The sequence below is a fragment of the Polypterus senegalus genome, chromosome 8, assembly GCF_016835505.1.
Source record: "Polypterus senegalus isolate Bchr_013 chromosome 8, ASM1683550v1, whole genome shotgun sequence".
Lineage (NCBI taxonomy): Eukaryota > Metazoa > Chordata > Cladistia > Polypteriformes > Polypteridae > Polypterus > Polypterus senegalus.
The window spans coordinates 134,823,599-134,845,606 of NC_053161.1; positions in this window are offsets into that span (position 1 = coordinate 134,823,599).

Here is a 22,008-nt window from a genome sequence, read left to right on the forward strand (position 1 = left end):
GATTCCAGACCATGAGACCGCCCAGTCCCCTCTGGGCATTCTACCTAACATAAATGAAACAGTCCTCTTTGGATTTAGGATTCTCACGGAAGGGCTTGATGATGATGATGGTCACGTAGACTTCCTCCTTTTAATCCATCCATCATTGTTGGAGCATTTTAGAAGAAGCATGGACCACAGCATCTTCTGGCAGTACTGGGCACAAGGTAGGAACCAACCCTGGATCTTGCCCAGACCATTGCAGAGCACATTGACTCATACACTCATCCACACTAATTTACATAGTGTGTTAGTCAGACATGCTGATAAGAATTTCCCTCTACACTGTACACATGACAATACTATTACTATTACTACTACTACTATTACTCGCTTGCCAAGGTAGTGTTGGCAATCATCCCAACATGCATGTCTTTGTGATGTGAAGAGAAATGTGAAATAATCTGCATTGGCATGGGGAGAAAATACAAAGTTCACACCGATAGTGTCCAGGCCCAGATTACACTAATCACTGTGCCAATAGTATGTGGGTCATTTGTTTGCTGTGTCAGACTGGATGCTACTATCCTTAATTGTATACCTGAGACTCTGCAATATTGTCTTCTGTGCTGTTGTAGCCTTTGATGATGCAAACAGCAAACATTTCAATGTTGTTCCTCTGTGGAATCACTCCTTCAACTTATAGACGCTATCGAATACCAATTGAATGGCATTATCTTCTGAATTTTCAAGTAGGCACCCACTTTCCTCGATGTTTCACTGATATGCCCTTGACACTTACAGAAGGTTCAGACGTGAATCCTTTTGTCCTGGGCTCACCCTCTAAATGCCTTTCACTCACTTGAAGACCCAGGTGGTGTCCTTCCTCTTCATCCAGAGCCACTGATTACCCTGCTCTGTGGCTCTGGAGAGGTCTTTGACAGCTTACCGGTGGGCTTTCCCTCACACATCCAGTTTTGTTGATGTGGCCATGAATCTTCTGCAGCCCACTTCGATCAGTTGGACCTTTGCCTTCCAGCCAAGTTGTTGCACAACGGCTATAAGTTCAGCATACCTCAGCTTCTTGTGCACCTAAGCCACCTCCACTGCATTCTCCCAGGGTACTGTAAGCTCAATAATGTAAACAAGTTGGAGTGAGGCCAGCCAAAGCACAAGGTCTAGTCTGAGGTGGATTTTAACTGTGAAAAAAAAGGCTCTAAGTCTGACACCATCTTTAAATCATTTGCCCCATCTAGCTGCCCAGTGTCTGGTCCTGATATGATGGGTCTGGCTTGACCCTCACCTTCCCAGACTCTGCATACAGAAAGGAAATGAGACGTTAGATGTTAACTTTTTCTATAGAAATACAGGTGTGGGTACAGAATGAGAATGAGATATTAGATGTAACTTTTTTATAGAAAAACAGGTATAAATACAGAATAAAAATGAGACATTAGATGTAACGTTTTTGTATATAAATACAACTTTGAATACAGAACAGTACAGTATCTGCACATGACACAACTACCCACGCGAATGCTCGGTGAAGCACTGACTCAAATTTTGGCTATTAGGATGATATTGTGACTACATTCTCAGCAAGACTGTCCGAGACTGGAAATTTCACAACAGACTGCCACTTTCTTTTAGTCTAATGGTCAAAAATACATTTATTGTACTGAAATTTACATTTTGTTAAGAAGAAATCTGTTTGTCTGGACCCACAAACAGTATTCAGCATTCTGAAAATTTTGTTACTTCAGTATTTGCCTTAACAGGATTTGACCTGTACATATAGTACTAGGGTGTTGTACCGTGTTAGCCATTATACATATAGTGAGAAGTGCAGCAAATTGACGCATTTTATTGGCTAACTAGAAAGATTTTATGCAAGCTTTTGAGGCAGCTGAGGCCTCTTCTTCAGGCAAGATGTAATCTTTGCATCATCTTGCCTAAAGAAGTTGCCTTGAAAGCTTGCATATTGTAATCTTTCTAGTTAGCCAATAAAGGTGTAATTTTAAGTAACTTCTCACTACCTGTACATATATATATATATATATATATATATATATATATATATATATATATATATATATATATATATATATATATATATTTATACACAGTATGTATATATAGTGGACAGTTTAAGGGATCTGGGGATTGTAATTACCTGACAGTTCAGGGATTGGCACCTTGTTCTAATGTCTGTTGTCATCCTCCCTTGACAGCTGTTAATGTTTCTGACATCACTTCCAGTGTCCGTGCCTGGACCCACCTCTACCTGCCAGAAGAACATTTGACTGGCATTTTTGAAATTGGTTCACTGTGGAACTTCTGTCTGAAAAGATGTTATTTGCACTTATTACCTTTTTTTCTGCGTTTCAATTATACAGAGTCACTCTTATTGTGGTAGGTCTAATTTCTTACAATGTATATTATGAACTAAATGAAGATCTTTATGCATCAGCAAAAGGAAGAACAAGGTTGTTTTAGCAACATTAGATAAAGTGCAGCTTTGGCCAGGTCACAAGGATTTTGTAGGCCATAACAGTTTACACACAAGCACAAGCATAAAATTATTGGGCCCTATTTTTAAACTATCTTGTTTTTGTTTTTTATACTTTATTGTGCTTTTGCCTGTAGAAGATTGGAAGATTATAACAACCAAACAATTAAGCGCCTCCTCAAAAAGAACTGGTGCTCAGAATGTGAAAGTGAAAAGAAACAACTGAATATCAATAAAAATTCTTAATCTGCCGAGTCTATGCAGAAAATCAAAGAGTTAGGCAGTATTGGCTGTGACTTCAGTCTGCGGGAGGTAAGACCTCACATCAGAAAACAGGCGACAACATAGGATGAATTCAGATACATGCCTAGTCCTCAGGGAGATTAAGGCAGAATGAAGGCCAGTTCCATTTCCCTGACAGAAGCAATGGGGCTCTCGTTTCTAATAGTCTAGGCTGAAGAAAAAAAAAACAATTTTTCCTGTGGTGGGTTTTGTTCAAAACATGTATCAATGTAAAGCCATTGAAGTTTTGTATAAATATACAGTATCTGGTGCATGTGCACTTTCATAAAGATGAGTGATGTAATGAAGAAGAAGGGAAAGCATTTATTAGCAAGACAAGCTATAAAGCCATCAAACTATTTATTAAATAAATGATTTCATTGTTTGTGGTAACTAAATAAACAAAGTACTATATAACCATTTGTCCAATTAATTCACTAATTCATGAGGTCATCGAAAACCAGAAACTATCTCAGCAGTGTCTGGTTGCAAGGCAGAATCCAACCTGATGTTTCAGTTACACACACCAGCACATACCAGGCCAGTTTAGAAACACCAACTGATCTAATCTTTAGGAGATGAAGAGGAAGACTAAAATACCTGGAGCAAACTCTCAAGTAGGCTTAGGGCAAATGTGCTTTCTCCATGCACCCTGACCTGGATTCCAGCTCAGTCTCTGGAGCTATCTTTATTAATTTCATACAGAAATAAAACCCACACTGGTAAATGCAAGCCCTCTAATTTATCTGTCCCCAAGAAGTCCTGTGGTTTTGACCTTCTTTGAATCATTTGTTGTGACCTATGGATTCACTAATTTTTCTAGGATGAAAATGAAAACCTTTAAGATCTGGTGAGACCCATCATACTCCTGTTCATTGTCTTTCCATGTGGTAAATGACCACGATATATTAAGAACAGAACAGCCATTTGCTGTGGGATACACAGAATTAACTTTTTTCCTGCACTAGTTTGATATCTATATCTTATTAATAGGGTGCTCTGCCCCCTACTCGCTTCGCTTGCCCACCCCTGGGTTTAATTTACTGAATATATAATTTAAAGAGATTTTTTTTTTTAATGGGATTTGTTACATATGCATTATTTTCACTTTTACTTTAAAACTTTTGTTAAAACAATACTTGTCCTTTATTTCTGGCCCCAGGCATGGTTAAATCTCTTTCTTGCTGGACGTATAACACTGCTCACGTTGTGAAGGGGTGGCCGTCAGATGCTGTCAGATCAGCTGCTATCTTTCTGCTGCTACTGCTGGTGAGCTGCATGTTCTGTTTGTCGCGTTGCATGTCAATCATTTCAAAGCCTGTACAGCAGCTGTCCTTTTGCCACTTTGTGTCTCTGCCGCTTGCGTTGTGAAGGTGGTTGTGGTTTTTGAATGCACACTAAGGAGATGCCATCAGATCAGCTGCTGTCTTTCTGCTGCTGTTGCTGGTGAGCTGTGTGTTCTGCTTGTCGTTGTTTTATGAGCTGGGAGCACATGAAGTGTGTCTGCCAAAAGCATTCAAACAACTGCTAGGTTAGATGTCCGTGAATTTCTTTTAAATGTAGTTTCACTGCCCTGTCTCGCGTGACGCTAAAGTCCCTCCCTAGTCTTATTTTTTTTTATAAAAGAGTTTTGAGTGATTGATTGTTTGGAAGCTGTTGGAGTATAATAATTATGCTTTTCCTAATATTTTATGTTTGAGTGGATGTTTTATTGGTATGAGCCAAATGCATTGATGTTTTATAGTTATGAGCTTAATCAAATCAAACTCCAGGCAAAGGGATATAAATCAAATAAAATGTATTCCAAGTTTAATTGACAGGTGTGACTGACCTTAAATAAATAAATCGGTTTGAAAGAAAACATTCAGTGTGGCATTCCAATCGTGTGTCTGACTATCCTTGATATCAATTGAATGCTTTTATGGAGATCTCAGAAGCCTGAGGCAGACCCTGTTTGTGAGTAATTCAATTAAATCCTCATTATTTATGATAGTTGATTTGAAACTCTGGTTATCATTTACATTTCATCAGTAGAAAGCTAAAAGTGTTTTCTTGTAAACTTTGAAGTTTTAGGCATTATCTTAACATTTTTATTTTTGGTAGGCTTTACTGATGAAGATTAATGCCTTTCATTACATTCAGTCAGAAACTGGTTTGCTTTGTAATAAATGATATTAAAGAGAACATGCACAGTTCACAGTCTAAGATGATACTGAGTTGAGATCTAAAGTCCTCAGGGAATTTCATGGTATCATATGTGCATATACGTGTTGTAAGATTTTGTAGTTCACTGTAATCACATTTTAGTTGTAAATAAGTATAAGCAGACTGCCCTCCCACTCTCTAAACTACTTTTGAATTGAATTCTGTAGACTGCAAGACACAGAAATTCATCAGCCCTAGAGATCTGATGAAACCTGACTGCACATCAGAGTCATCTTTAGCTGAGCTGTAGCCTGCTCTCTAATGTTACTTCTTGTTTTGAATAAAAAAGTTTCCAAAAATTGATCACTGGATAAACACAATTTACTACCTTTGTGGCTCAGTGTCCATACATAGTAAAACAACCAATCGGGAAAAAAATGGCAGTTTGTTCTTATTATGGAAACCTGCCTTTCATTTTTGTCATTTTGGTTTTGAAGTGACTTGAATTTAAATATTTACATGAAACCTCTAGGGACCCCACAGACAGTGCATTCTACTCTGTCTCATTTGTGTTTGTCTTGGCATTCTGTTATACCTTGCTTGTTTCATAAGCTAGATTTTTCTTATAAGCTAGTTGTATAGTGCCTCACTTTTTTATGGATAGCTGTCTTCATTGTGCAGAGTCATAACTTTCTGGGTTTATTTCAATAGCAAGCTTGCAAAATGTGTGCATTAGTCATGTAATCTATTAATAGGGTGTAACTGCTCACATAAGGATTCTTCACTTCTGCATTTCAATGTTGCCAGTAATCTGCATGTTCTGTTTTTGGGGAAGGAATTTAATGATCAGTATTCTTGTTTGCAAGTGGAAGAATACAAAAAACATATTAGGTCAATTTCTGTTGTGAGAATATATTTAACAATCAACCAAAGCAGTCAATATTTAACAATCAACCAAAGCAGCCAAACAAAATGCTGTAATTAAGAATAACCATACTTTTGGATTTTCATAATTTAGTAGTTAAAGAATGTGACTGGAAACCATGTGGCTTTAGATTTAAAAGCCCTGGCAGACTCACCTCACTATCACTCACTTTAAAAATGACACTGCATTTGATATGTAAAAGATGCTATCTGAAGAAAAAGATGTTCTGTATAGCTAAATTCAGCTGCATAATGCCAGGTGACAGAAACGGTGGACTAATAATATGTGGAATTGCACAACAATAGGTGTTATGTTTGCACCTTACTCTTCAATTAGGAAATTATTCTCCACATCTTCAGGACGGCATCTTGGAACAGGGCTACCTTACATTTCTAGAATTCTACATTTGAATTCCATTTCTGGAAACTTTCTATGTGGAGTCTGCATATTCTGCCTTTTTCTGTATGTATTTATCAGTGCATTGCAATTTTCCTCTCCGATCCTAAAGAAAAATATGTTGCTAATTCATTCATTTGTGCAAGTACAACAGTCAATGTGTGCTAATGTGCTTTGTAATAAATTATCATGCCATCCAGCCCTGTCCCTGATTCTGCTGAAATAGGCTCAACCACCTCCGTAATCTGTATCAGATTAGTACCTTCTGTAACTACTGTAGATAAATGGGTTATTAGCATCCTAAAGTAAACACAAATGTGGTTGTTTAGGAAATCAGGAGTGCCTCTACTGTATATCTTAGTTTACTTTTTTTTTTATCTACTCTATATATATAAAATCCGAAGCATAAAAGTGCAACGAATTTGGGCAATGATTTTATGTCACGTATTTTGTCACGCTTTAAATTGGGCTTATTTTAAAACCTACATATGTATGTTTGGTATCAATCTTTTCAGAGTTTATTGAACTTTAATGTAATGTTGTTAGATTTTCAGATTCTCATTCAATTTTTAAATTGTAAACTAAAATTTAAAGAAAGTCGCGGTTTTTGTCAGTTAAAATAAATGAATCGTTTATTTAGTCTTTTATAAATACTCATTGAGCATAGTGGACCTCAGTTTAACAGGAATAATCCAATCGGTAAGAGAGTAAATATTTTATTCTCATTTCATGATTTTTACTCCGTTAAATAATAATTAATTTTTCTTTTACATATTTATAGAATTAGGGGTGGCATGTGGCGTGGTGGGTAGCACTGCTGCCTTGCAGTTAGGAGATCCGGGTTCGCTTCCCAGGTCCTCCCTGCATGAAGTTTGCATTTTCTCCCCATGTCTGTGTGGGTTTCTTCCGACTACTCTGGTTTCCTCCCACAGTCCATAGACATGCAGGTTAGGTGCATTGGCGATTCTAAATTGTCCCTAGTGTGTGCTTGGTGTCTGTGTGTGCCCTGCAGTGGGCTGGCGCCCTGCCCGAGGTTTGTTCCTGCCTTGTGCCCTGTGTTGGCTGGGATTGGTTCCAGCAGATCCCCGTGACCCTGTAGTAAGGATATCGCGGATTGGAGGATGGATATTTATAGAATTTTGTGATTTTGACTCCAATAAATAATAATTTTTCTTTTATACATTTACAGATTTTACTAATAATCTGGCCGCAACTTGGGGTAGCACACCAAAGGTGCCAGGGGGCAGTTATCACTATATTTTAAACATATGCTAATAATTTTGTATAGTTAAAATCCATGATCCAAGTCAAGCTTGCAGAAGTGACATCTAATAAAGTTTTTTTTTTTGCTATTTTGCACCTGATATTTTATTTATTTCATTTTTGGTGTTCTGAAGATTTTGCTACTGTTATATCTGAGACATATGATGATGGATTATTGAGTCTGCTGTCTGTGTCACCTTACTTGTTGTATGTTGAGCTAATTTCATCGGTAATTCTGTTTTAGCATGTAGTACTTATAGTGTGCGTGGTTTACTTTATTGGGGTCTGAAATTGGCTATTTTCATTTGTAGGCTGGATGTATATTTGAAAAAAGAATTTGATTGGTTTATCCACACTGGAATAACTTGATGGAAAAATAAGAGAAATTAATTGATAAGTTAAATGATTCCCTGTCCTTACAGAATTTGGCCTCATTTTTTGCTTATGACTTGCTCTTACTGCTAACATACAATATCTTTTACTCATCTTAGAAATATTGCCAAAGTGCATTGTTTTCTTTAATTAAAATTTTCAGAAATATTAATGAATGTCTTTATTGAGTTATGACATGCCCTGAAGAATGAGGTATTGTGAGGTGCCTTAAACAGGGCCATTCATTATCCTGCTTTTATTGTGAAATACAGCTGCCAGAACTCGTAGGAAGACTGAAACATATTGGCTTATAAATTCACAGTTAGCATCAACCCAGTGGCTGCCAGTTTGATCATTCTGTATGATACCTAATGGTCCAGCTGCTGTCTACAAAGAAAAAGTTAGTGTGTACAGGGATGGACCTTTGCTCTGTCTAGGGTTGCTTCAGTAAGTAGTCTCTGCTTTCCATGCACGTTGTAACAGGAAAGCTGGGCTCAGTAGACAGAATTATTAGAATAATAAAAATGACACATCACATGGTGAACTGAGTAGCTTTGTAGGAGTTATGTATAAACAGTTATGTATAAACAGTAAAAGCAACGTATCTTGGACTGAAAAACATGAGATCATCACTGACATACAGGTTGACCCGATTTTTGTTGTTGAAATTTAAGAGAAAACCAGTGATGTTTTATATTCTGAGCTAGGGAAGTAACTTTATGAAAAATATAGGTTTAATGGAAAACTGTGTCTGCAAACTTGTGCACAAAATATTAAAACTTTCTCTATTCCAGTCATTTTAGAATTTGTACTTATACCTTCTTAAAGTAAAGAAATGGAGACTTCTTAAATGTTTAGTACCAAAAGGCATTCAATTGGTATATATGATTTGTCTTTATTATGTATTCCTGTTTGCCTTTGAATTAAAGCCATTTAATTGTAATATCAATGTCATTTGCCAGGATTTTTGATTTGGAGAGGCTCATAAAAATAAAGAAATTATTACAAACATGCTGCATGTGGACAAAAGTAATTGTCATTTCCCAATAATCCCCAAACCACCAATTTAGTCAATTGAGGAGATTCCCGTAGTCATATAAGGATAAAGATAACTAAAGTGTCTACGCTTTAACCTTGTGCATTAAGTACACATGCACTTTATGAATGTCCAGGAACTAGTGATTAGTCAAATAGGAAGCAGACAGAACATTTGAGGTTTAATGAAGATCATGATTGAGAAGTTAGCCTGCAGGGACAGCTGTTGAAAAGAGTGGATAAGTTTAAATAACTAGGATCAGTGGTAGCCCAAGACGGATAACTAGATGCAGAGATAACCCATAGAATGCAGTGTGGATGGAAGAATTGGAAGAAGGTATCAGGAGTATTGTGTAGACAAAGAATTAAGGCAAAGGTTAAAGGTAAGGTTTTTGGATCGTGGCAAGACCAGCAATGATGTATGGAGTTGAGACATGGACAGTAAAGGGAGCACAGGAGAAGTTAGATGTGACAGAAATGAGAATGTTGAGATGGATGTGTGGAGTTACAAAAATGCACAGAATAAGAAATAAGAAAATTATGAAGTGCAACCCAAGTGGGAGAGATATCTATGAAAGTACAGGTAAGTAGGTTGAAGTGGTATTGACATGCGATGAGGAGAGACAAGGAATACATGGGCTAAAGATGACGGAAGGGAATCACAGGGGAAGAGAAAGCATTGGAGGCTGAAGCAGAGGTGAATGGATACATAAAGTATGGAGAAGGTTGGTCAAACACTTTGAAGCAACACAGAAATGGGAAAAGATGAGTAGGAGGAAGAAGAATTGTCATGATGGGCTATTGTTGTTACTTTTATGAGTTTGCAAACAAATTCCATCCATCTATCCCTCATACCATCTGGAAATCCAGTGAGAGTGTACTTCCATATAAAATGAGTGAAGTGTTAGTCATATGTTTCTGAGATGGCAGATATTTACAAAACTTTAAATAGAAAACATACTGTAGTTTCTCTGTTCAAGAGCCTGTTCCTGTTTTGTGCCTGAAGCCTGCTGGGATAAGCTCCCACATCCTCACAACCCTGCTCAGGAGGTTTGAAAATGGATGGATGGATGGACAAACAGTAGTCTTGGGAAAAGTGGGAGTTGATCAATCAGGAGAAGTTTATTTAGAGAAGAAAACCAGGAATCAAGTCACAAATTCTTAGGTGGAAACCTGTAATTCTACAAAGAAAAAATCTATTTCCAAACAGAAGATTTGCTTTACATTTAGGTGAAGTGCAAAGAGAACCTAAAGTACAAATCCTGGCACTTGAATCAGCTACATTGTCAATTGAGTCATGTGCAACTTTGAGGAAGTTTATTTGGATGTGAAAAGTAACCTGAGCACACACTATGACACCACCAAGACAGCAACAAGCAAAATAATGGAAAAAAATTGAATCAAATCGACCCATAAAATATGGAAAATTTCCAAATACATCATCAAAATACATTATACAAGCTGAAAGTCCTGACATGTTTTTTCCATTGCATTTTATGAACCTTCTTTTTCCATTACAGGGTTGAACTAAAGCCTTCTCTAGCAGCATTATGTGCAAAGGAGGAACCAAACACAGGCACACTCACGGCAACTTTAGACAAGTCCAGTCAACACTCAATATGTCACTGTAGTACTCGAGTGAGCATGCCACAATTACCCCAGATATTTAAGAATATAAATGAAGTCTGTAATTAAAAATTGCTTGAAAGGTTGTGTCGTGTGAGAGGGGCTGCAGCTGCATTTATCGTACAAAATCCACATGGGGCTTTTCTGGCACATTTTGATGTGGACTGTATGCTGAATGATTATGTGGTACAAGAAAAGCAAAAAAAAAAAATTATTTGTGCCTTGTTTATTGTTTTTTATCATTATTATGTTCCTTTCCACAGTGCATTTTCAACACTGGACTTAGCCACTTGCTTCATGCTAGACACACCAAAACACTTCAGAGTTTCCATTTAATCTAATAGGCATGTGTTTGAGAAGATGGAGGAACCCACAGTACCTGGTGTGCAGCTCTACATAATGGCTTTTGGGTCTATGAGCCAACAATGTCTGCCTAATGCTGCCGTGCTGTCCACACCAATTTCTTTTAGGCATGATAAAGAATTTAATTCTGTTCTTTAAATCTAAATGATGCCTTTTAAAAGGTTAATTCCTCTCATAACCAAGTCCCTGTGGACAAATAATGTGCAATCTATCTATCTATCTATCTATCTATCTATCTATCTATCTATCTATCTATCTATCTATCTATCTATCTATCTATCTGTCTATCTATCTATAACCCCTTCAAGGAAGCAGTTTTTAATGACTAAAACAACACCCTCACTCAAGTCAAAAGCCCAGAGGCACCAAGAATTAAAAGAGGGACACAGAACTGCTTGTAACTATCTGCATAACTGGCTATTCAATAGTGACTGTGAAAATGAAATCAAATGCGACACAAAATAACCGAGGAAGAATGTTAAAAATGAAAAATAAAAAATAAACGGATGCCAGAAAGTGGTAAAACTCTTTGTTCTGTGCCTTCAGAGACATCCTTTCAGCACCTACAGCAAGTCCCTGTAACCTCTAATTATAAGGCTATGTCAACCGCTGCATAACTGTACACAATTGTGGTTTATTGATATACAGTGGAAAAATATATCTACTAAATAGTTATTATAGTAAATCTAAATGTAATGTAGGAATTAATGGGGCACACTGTACGTTCAAAAAACAAGCTTAAGGTCAAAGGGTAAAACAAAAAACCAGTGTTGCATACTGACTGCACATATCTATAACATCTTACCAATATATTAATCTGGAATGTGCACAATTTTTGCATTTTTATACAACTCTTCAAAATAGGACATGTTTATAATTCATTCATAGAATAACAATTTAATTTTTAATAAACGTGGCAGTAGGCTTTGCTGCAGTTTGAAATGTTGCCTCAAGTCTAAGAATAGGCTGCCGAACAACCTAAGGTGGCTCCTGGTTACCTAGATTAATGGAGACAGTGAAAGCTGCACATATTACCAGTTTCTCTTCCTGCTTTATGGAACACATCTCAAATTAGTCTGCCGTTCTCGACCATCTGCCTTGTGGCCACATCGTGTGCTCAGTTAAATACCTACTGCATGCAGTATCAGCCTAAAATTACTGTACAGAGTTGAGTTTGCATTTACTGTATTTCTCCATTTCTTATTATTACTCGAATACATATTGTACCACAATTTACATATATTTTTCTACAGTTAAGCAAAGACAGATTAAGTGACTTGCACAGGGTCACATTATGATGAAAAAGTGGAAACTGAATCAGTAACTTTGTGGTTTAGGTTTGATCCTTTAATCACACCACCTGACTGCATGCTGCATTTCAGACTGCATTATTGAAGCTATGTTGATGGTTGCCTGAATTCATCTATTTAAATGTTTTTCTAGTCAGTTAATCAGTCCATAAATCAATTTATTGAACCTGGTTTGGTCAACTCAGAGTTAGGAGAAGTCAAGGCGTATTTCAGCAACATTAAGCTTAAGACAGGAATTTACCCTGTACTGGAAGGAAGCCCACTCACTCACACTCCCACACTAAAGCCAACGGCACATTATACAACTTCGAGTCATTGGGTATCTCATACTTACCAACTACTGTTGCGGGTCTCATCGTTGAACACTATCATTTGAAATGACTAAAAATCATATCACATTTAATGACTGTATACCAAAACATCCAGCACTGTCATGCTTGCCCTTTTTTGTGACAGCCAAAGATGTGCTGTTTGATAGGTTAATAGATATCAACCACAATCTTGTCCCTTTTTGTTTTCTTCATTCTGTTATAGTACAAAAATGAGATATCAGATAGAGAAGCTTTTCTTCCTTATCCCTCATTCCTACATTATATGAATTGTATTTCCGAATGAGCTTTCATAAGAACATAAGAAATTTAACAAATTCAATCTATCAAGCTTGTTTGTTTAGCTAATAGCTAAGCTGTCCCAATATCTCATCCAGATTATTCTGAAAGATTGTCAAGGTTTCTTTATCAACTACATGTCTCGGCAGTTTGTTCCAGAGTTCCACAACTCTTTGAATAAAAATTACTTCCTGGCTTCAGTTTTAAATCCACTTTCAGTTAATTTCCACTGATGTCCTTGAGTACATTATTTATCCTTAAGCTGAATGAATGTTGATAGATCTACTTTATCAATGCCATTGAGGATTTCAAAGACCTGGATTAGGTCCCCATGCAGTCTCCTCTGCTCAAGACTAAACAGGTTTAATTTTCTGAGTCTGTTAGGACAAGTTCTTCAGTCCTGACATGTGCTTGGTTGCTCTCCTCAGCATGACTTTAAGCGCTGCTATGTCTTTCTTGTAGTGCAGTGATCACAATTGCACTCGATACCCCTGGTCTCACCAGTTCATTATATAGTCTAAGCATAATGTCCCTTGATTTATATTCAACACTTTTTATGATATAACTTAACATTTTACTTGCCTTTATAACAGCTTCTGCACATTGCTTAGACAATCAAAATGTTGTGTCAACATAAACACTTACATGCTTTTTTCAGAGGTTACTTTCTGTATGACAGTATCTCCCAGCTTGGATTTATAATTGATGTTCCTATTGTCCACATGTAGCACTTTCACTTTTCTACATTAAAATGCATTTTCCAAGTGTCTGGCCAGTTCTGAAGGTTGTCCAAGTCTTTTTGAGTTATTTTTGCTGCCTCTTCAGGTTCTGCCATCTCTCCAATTGTAGTGTCATCTGTGAATTTCACAAGCTACTAACTATACCAGAATCAATGTAATCAATATAAATTAGAAAAAGTAATGGTTCAAGGACAGGCCCCTGAGAGACTCCACTAATGAACTTGCCCCATGTGTAGAATTCTTCTTTTATCTATACTCTTTTTCTCTCAAAGGGTTAACCAACTAGAGATACAGTTTTGTAGGTTGCCTCTGATGGGTTGTTAGCTTTCATGCACACAAGCCCACTCCTATGACTAAAGATAAAATCTTGTTGGAGTGAGTCTTAGACAAGCTGGAGTGAATGTCAAATTATGTAACTGGAATCACAGGAGGGTGCTACCCTCTGCCTCGCTAAGTTTATATACTGTAGACAAATGGGAAGTCACTGGAAAAGTTTTGAAATGTAACATGGCCTTTAGAGTGACAATTTTTGAAATATGGGAGGAAAGCAGAGTAACTTGAGAAACCTTAAGGAACGTGCAGACTCCACATAGAAAGTGCCCCATTATGGATTTGAATTCAGGAATCTGGAGCTTTCAGGCAGCACAAAAATTTTGCAAATGCCCCATATCCTGTGCTTCCCAAAGAGTAAAGCAAGAATATTGCAGAATGGTAAGTATAATATCATAGAAAATAAAATCTTGGGAATATATTAATGTTTTATCGATGGTAATCAAACAGCTTTGTGGGTATACAGATTATATGTTACACCTTATTCCATAGCATTTTAGAATTCTTTATTTATAATCTATTTATAAAGATACACTTTTCCTGATAAAGGACTTTTTACTGCCATTTCATTTCTGGAGAGAGAGAGACAGGTTGGGAGCATGTGTTGATGGTGTGTTGATGCACCCGCCACACGCCACCGAACCACCTGGAATGGGGCCTGAGTGCAGTGGGTGACACCTCAGCATAACACTGGGACAGAGTGAGGTTTTATAGTGACTGGAGTACCAATCCTTCCACCAACTCCCAAGTTTTCCCTGTAAGTTGGAGGACCTGCTTGCAGGGCAGGATGCAGATTAACGTCATACCCAAGATGAAGTAATTGCAGGTTAAGGGCCTTGCTCAAGGGCCCAATGGAGTAGAGTCATTTCTGGCATTTACAGGCAAACCTATGATCCCTAGCTTCAGAACCACCAGTCCGTCCACATTCCATTTCTGGACACCAGTTAAATTCTCAGATCAGGTACTTTCTGCATATTTTCCCTTTGTTCATTTGGGTCTCATCCTACTGTCCCACAAGTGCTTATTTTGACAGATGCTTTTACTACCTACATTACAATTTCTTTTTTTCTCTAATGGAGCATGGCCAGGATAGGTGACTCATCCATGGTCACACAGATTAAATTTCTCACCACATATTTTGTGCTCAAAGTCCTCTTAAGACACTGAATCATTCTTTCAGGAAGTCTTCCAGGAGTGCTGCAGTGACCTGCTACTGTCTGGCTTGTTGTGGCCATAAATTTGAAATATTAGAGAAAACAGGTGGATGCTGTTCAGGATTTCAAATTGCTCTGCCTAACAGTTAATGCAATTTTATTTATTTAAATAATACATGGCAGAGGAAATCTACACAATTGAATTAGAAACTGAAACTGATTGACAATTGGGTCTGGATTCTCCCTCTTGCTTATTTTGGGAGCACCTAACTTAGTTGTGTTACTTTAATTAGCAGAGAAGCACCAGCCAATCAGCAATTGCCACATGAATGGCGGTGGTAGCACACATACTGGCAACTAAAAAACATTCATGTGGGAAAATCCCCTTTGAGATGTCCTGTTATGTGTTGATGAGTACTTATCTTTTGGTGAACATCCTATTCCACTCCTGGCATGTTGGTAGTCACAGATCTTCAGTAATTATCTCTTTCATGCATACACTCTCATATGTACAATTTCATCTCATGCCATATGTTCTTTTGTGAATTTTATGTATCTTTTAGAATATGTTTGAGAGCTTAATTGTTAATACAGCTATCATTTTTGGTGAATAAGATAAAGTGCTGCTAACTGGATGGTAGGAGCCCTTTATGTTTTTTAGAAATCATCAAAAGATGTTAGTCCTTTTCAGGGCACAAAACTATATCCCATAATGAATGGCCTGGTGGCATAAGATTCTGGGTGTAAAACCCTTCTTGGTCTCTATCTGCATGGAGTTTGCATATTATTTTTGTGCTCATGTAGATCTTTTTCTTAGTAATGTGATTTTCCTGTCACATCCCAAATACAATTTACTTTCAGCTTTAAATTGGCCCAATGTGAGGGTTTGTGCCCTCGTCAGCATCAGCTCCAGTCTTGTCCAAATTGCTGCCATCCACAAAGGCTCCAAATTGGATTCAGTGGATTTTAGAATGTTATGTTGTTCGATGAATGTGTTGATGGAGGTTGGACTGAATGTCCTATTACCACAGTAAGTGCCTGTGTATTTTCAAGGGTTACATCTTTTGTTTTTTTATTTCCATTGAATCAAAATTCAGTGTCATTTTACAGACCTGCTTATTCGGTTTAGGGATACAGTGCACTGGACACTCTCTTGGCAAGAATGGACACAATGGAAGTATTTAGGTATTTCTGTACCCTTTTGGGGTTGGTGGCAGGATTGGCACTCCAGCCACTGTAAAAAAAAATACACTGTTCCACTCCATACAAGCTAGTGTGATGCTGAGGTGTCACCTATTGCATGGTCCTAACGTGGGATGCTGAAGTGATTCGTCTTCAGGTGGTTTCAGCAAGGTGCTCTCTCAGTGCATGCTCCCAACTTCCTCCTTCTTCTCCTTCTCATAAAGATGTGCAGGTCTGGTTGATTGGTCTGATGTGAGTGACTGCACCCTCAAATAGGCTGGTCCCCATTTACATCCCTTCTGGGGTCAGTTTTGGGTTTAGGTCTTATATGAATGGAAAAGCCTCTTCTCTCTCATGTCTTTGTAACGGAATAGGCAGTTAGATTTTCCATCTGTCCATCTATTCATAAACTCACTTAATCTGCAGCCTAGTCTTGAAGTACTGAATACAAAGCAGGAACTAGCTCTGGATGTGATCAGACCAGGCACATTCATGCAGACGTGTGGCACACTGCCTCAGATAGGGGATTATTTATTGGTTATTTCATAGTGATTGTTTAAACTATTTAGAGTTCCAGAATGAAATTATTCAAATGGAGAAAATTAATATAATGTACATTTCAAATTTCATATCCATTAATTTTTTTTAAAGTTTTGTTTACTCAAATAACACATAGCGCAGACAATCTATACAATAGAATTAGAAACTGAAACCGAATGACATTTAGTCCTGGATTAACCCTCTTGCTTTTTATGGGAGCACCTAACTTGGCCATGTTACTTTTATTAGTCGAGGAGGGCCAGCCTATCAGCAGTTGCCACATGAACGGCAGTGGGGGTGCACACACCGGCAACTAGAAAAATATTTATATGGGAAAATCCCCCTTGTGATGTCCTTTCATATGTTGGGGACTGGGGAGTACCCAGCTGTTGAAAGTCTTTGCAACAGCAGTCATTCAGCAACTGTCTCTGTCACTTCCGAAAATATGCATACTTGAAACTAGTGATGACTTCTGGAGGGCACTCGGCTGGGCTTTGGAATTCCCTGGAAGGCAGGCTTTGATCAAACAAAAGGTCAAAGTGTCATATTTGTTTTAGGAAATTAGACGTAGACTGACTCTATCTGCATAATAAACACGGCCTATTCTAAATTTGAGCATTTAAAATCTGATGCAAGGTTTTCTGAGTTTGTGAAACTATTGCTGTAAGTGTGTAATGCTTGCTCTCTGCTCTTATTTACACTCCTATATTTCACTACCGATTTGAAGAATAGTTTAGGGTTATGTGTGCCTTTCTGCTCCATATGTTGTCTTTCAATCTCTGTCTGTATTTTGCATAATTATTCTTGATTGTATTGCACAGTTCTTTGTTATTATTCCAAACATAATTGTAAGATGAGACTGGGTATGATATTGGCTACCTCCATGATCTGGCATTTATAATAGGACATTAGGAAACATGTGTGACCCAGATCTGCGATCCAGTAACAATCAACCAAGCGTTTAGGATTGAGCTGGCTGTTGCACACAAAATAGCTCATTTGGCTTATATATCATCTGTGGAAAATTAACAAAAATATGTTAATAGCAACTATATGACGGCTTTCATGTAGAGTTAAGTATGGTCGTCCTAGAAAAGCAACATGAGGTCTTGACGGCAAATCAAGATGGATAACACAAAATTGCATAGTAAGAAGCAAGTATAACAATTTTTTAGCAGGAGGGGCATCAGCCAAACAAAGTAAAAGGCAGACGTGAACAAGCAGAGACAGTTTAGGTTTAGGTATAGGCTGGCCGCTCTCACTTTAAAGCCTATACCTTTGAGAATTCCACAATCTAATGGGTTTGTAGGTTCATTTCAGGTAATTTCCCTTTTCTTGTAAGATATTGTAATATTGTATAACATATGTCTTGTACTTACAGTATTTACACATGAAGTTGTTTATTGCATTAGTTTGATGTCAACTTGATGATCAAAGCAAGCACACTTAGAAACAACATGAATCAGCATAGGCATAAATAAAGGCACTGTTAATCAGCACAATTAAGACAAAACAATAGTAGCTATTGCAGAAAGTAACTTTAGGATAGGTGTGATGTGAATCAATGTCAGCCTGGACAAAGCTACAGGAAGTAATATTGTTCAGCACTTGGGTGACATGAAGCAATGCAGGATTTCACAGGTTTGACAAGAAGCAATGTCAGCCAACACAGTGTTACTAGAAATGATGTTCATTAACACAAAAGTGGCTTTGGCTAGCAAGGACATGATTGGAAGCACAATTGTCCAACATAACGTAAGTAGTGAGGTTCTGGTTATGCCTGTTCACAAAACTCATAAAGCTGAAAGCCTCAAAAAACAATGTCAGGCCTGCATTCCAAACACGTTTGAACTAGAAGTGTAGGGCTCACCACTCTAAAGCAGCCAGGCCCCAAACTCAAGACGAAGGCTTTTAGCCTTGGGAAAATACTTTAAAGTCAAAGGTATTCTGAAAGGGAGAGGCAAAAACCATAAAAACCTACTGGTCTGTGAAAACAAAACAAACTTCCTGTTATATTGAAAGATTTATAGCTGATTAAAAAAAAAAGAAAATAGAGACGTTGATTAAAAAAAGAAGAAAATAGACACAGGTAAAGAAAAAGACAACAAAAATGTTTGCATAAAAGGCAAATCTGATAGCAAAAAATCCAGAACAAAATAACAAAAACAGTACATTGTTATGAAAGCTAGAAGTTGAAAGCCAGGGAATCAATTAACAAAATGCAAAAGAATGAAAAATAAATGAAATGCTGAAGCAGAAATTTCATGTGCTTAAATAGTCTCAGAGGCAGTTACCCAGCTCTAGCAACAGGTGGTCCCACCCCCCAAAAGCTCAAAATACAGGACACAAGGAACATAATTTAGAAAGCACACCAAAATCAACCTCAAACATAAACACAAAAGAGAAAATACGATATTAATCCATACATACAACATAAGAAAGTTAACAAAAACAAAATGAATGTTTACACAACAAAATAACAGAAAAGCATTAATAGCATAAAATAACTAAAAGATTAACTAAAAAGTAAACACATAAACCACGGGTATCATAAAAAGCAACACCAATCAGTATGACCATGTTACACTGGTCAACATGAGCTTGATAAGAAGCAATGTCAGCTAACAACATACGACAAAAAGCAACATCAGTTGATGAGGGTGTGAGAAAATAGGTCAATGAGAGGGTGTAGCAGGAAGCAACATCAGTCAGAATCCACGTGGTGTAAACAAGAAGCAACAGAAAATGTCAGTCTGTTATGTGTCAGCCTGCATTTACAGGTTATGTACATTTTATGTTTTATTTGTTACGTTTGAAAACATCTATGCCCTGTTCCTGTTTTGTTTTAGCCAGGTTCTATGTTTGTCTAGATTATTGTTATTTTTGAACTATTATTTTTCATATTTCTATGTCATTTCTATTATCCGTCCATCCATTATCCAACCCGCTATATCCTAACTACAGTGTCACAGTGGTCTGCCGGAGCCAATCCCAGCCAACACAGAGTGAAAGGCAGGAAACAAACCCTGGGCAGGGCACCAGCCCACCGCAGGGTACACACACACACCAAGCACACACTAGGGACAATTTAGAATCACTAATGCACCTAACCTGCATGTCTTTGGACTGTGGGAGGAAACTGGAGCACCCGGAGGAAATCCACGCAGAACATGCAAACTCCACGTAGGGAGGACCTGGGAAGCGAACTTCTAACTGCGAGGCAGCAGCGCTACCCACTGTGCCACCCCATTTCTATTATGCTTTTTATAATTCAAGATTTATGTACTGTATCTTTAAATGTTCAGAAGTTCTATGTGAGTGAAGCCCCAGGAGGCAGGGCCAGCTTGACATCATAGCTACTGGATCCTCCCTTATAAGTAGCCCAGAGAAAAGGAATCACCTGCAGTTCATTGACATTTGGTGGGTTTTTTTTGTAAGTACTGTTTTGTTTATTTGGACTTCCTGGCATTTAACTATTTTTTTGCTTTGTTTATTGGATTATTCTCTCGGTTTGTAGTTTTGGACTTGGTTACCAGGGATTGCCTTTCGTCCAACTCATTTTTGATCCTTTTTAGCACTTTGGCTAATGAACATTTGTATTTATAAAAGTTCTACATTTTATTTTGTCTCTTTAAGATAGAATTTTCATGGTTTTATCCTATGGTGAGGCATTTATGTTATTTTGGAACATTAAAATATATTTTGAACATTTTTGAGGCCTGCTAGGCCAAAGCCTGCAGCTAGTAGTTGAGGACTACCTTCATCTAGGGTGAACCTCTTCTGGGCAGACCAGAGAAGGCTCCAGGCCTGTTTATACAGTTATTTTTGGATGCTTCAACCAGACTTTTGCTGTGTCTGAGACTCCATCTCACAACACAGTCATCTTGACTTTGGCATAAAGTAAGGTCAGCATGCCTTCATTAATGTTACACCAATGCTTACTGCTTAGGATGGAAATTAGAAGAACTGAATAAAGAACAAAGACAAAGGGGATGGACCAGCCAAAATCAATGGCACACAGCTTCTGGGAATGTGACTCCAATAATGGTTGGTGGCATGATAGCAATGTTACCGCAAAGTGGTTGCACACTAACATATGAATAATTTAAGTACTTCAAAAGCATATAAAATCAACAAACTAGCGCAAGAATTGAATTGTACATGTTCCAAATTCCTTAGATAGGCGAAAAACGTAAGACAATTCATTTGACCAACACAAAGTATTTTAAAAGAATCGCAAATCATAAGAACGAGAAACAAGATCAGCCAGCACAGTGTAACAAAATGCAATATTAGCTAATAAGGGCATAACATCTGACTAGAAACAAATTTACCAACACAGTGTAACACAAGGCATTGTTAGTCAGGTCAGGTGTGACAAGAAACAGTATCAGTGAGAAAAATGTTGACAGGAAGGAGTGCCAACCAACACAATATCACAAAAAGCACCAAAATATAGGGGTAGTTGCAATGCGATGCAAAATAGAAGGTAATGACGATCATGATGGGAAACAGCATTGGTCAGCACGCTCATGACATGAAGTAATGTTAGTTGGCACTGGTGAGTTTTGAAAGAATGTGAATTAACACAAGAGGGCAAATTCAATAAGCACTGATGCAACAGTAAGCACTATAAGACAACACAGTATAACTGGAGTCATTTTTTGCTAGCACTGCTTAAAAAGAAGCATCAGCTAGTAAGGGTATTACTGGAGGAAATGTTGGTAACCTCAAGTAAGTCGGCCAATAGGGAAGTGAAATTTGCTAATTCAGCTAAAGCAGGAAGCAAACATTTGTTAACATGGGTATGAATGTTTACATGCCTGGCTGTCTGGCTATGTCTTGCTTTTAACATTTATCACTTCCTGACTGCAGTAATTGGATTAAACCAAAGCTACATGTATTATAGTGAATAACTGTATTCTTATAAAAACTATTTATAAAAGTATGCCCTATATTTTCTAGTTCTTTTATTTTTGGTAGTGCTTACTTGTTTTTGTCTATATTTCAAGAAATATCAAAATTAAGCAAAAACATTTAACAGACACAAAAATGAGTAATCATTAGAGTCTCAGTATTGTGACAGCCAGTTATGGCTTAGTTTGGTTCATCTTTATTTGTATTTCATCTTTTCAGTCCAGTAATCAATCCATCCAGTCACACTTCAGGACTACAGGAGCAGGTGTCATCATGCATAAGTTAGGAACCAGATATTGGCAGAGCTATAGTTCAACTCAACACACGCAGCC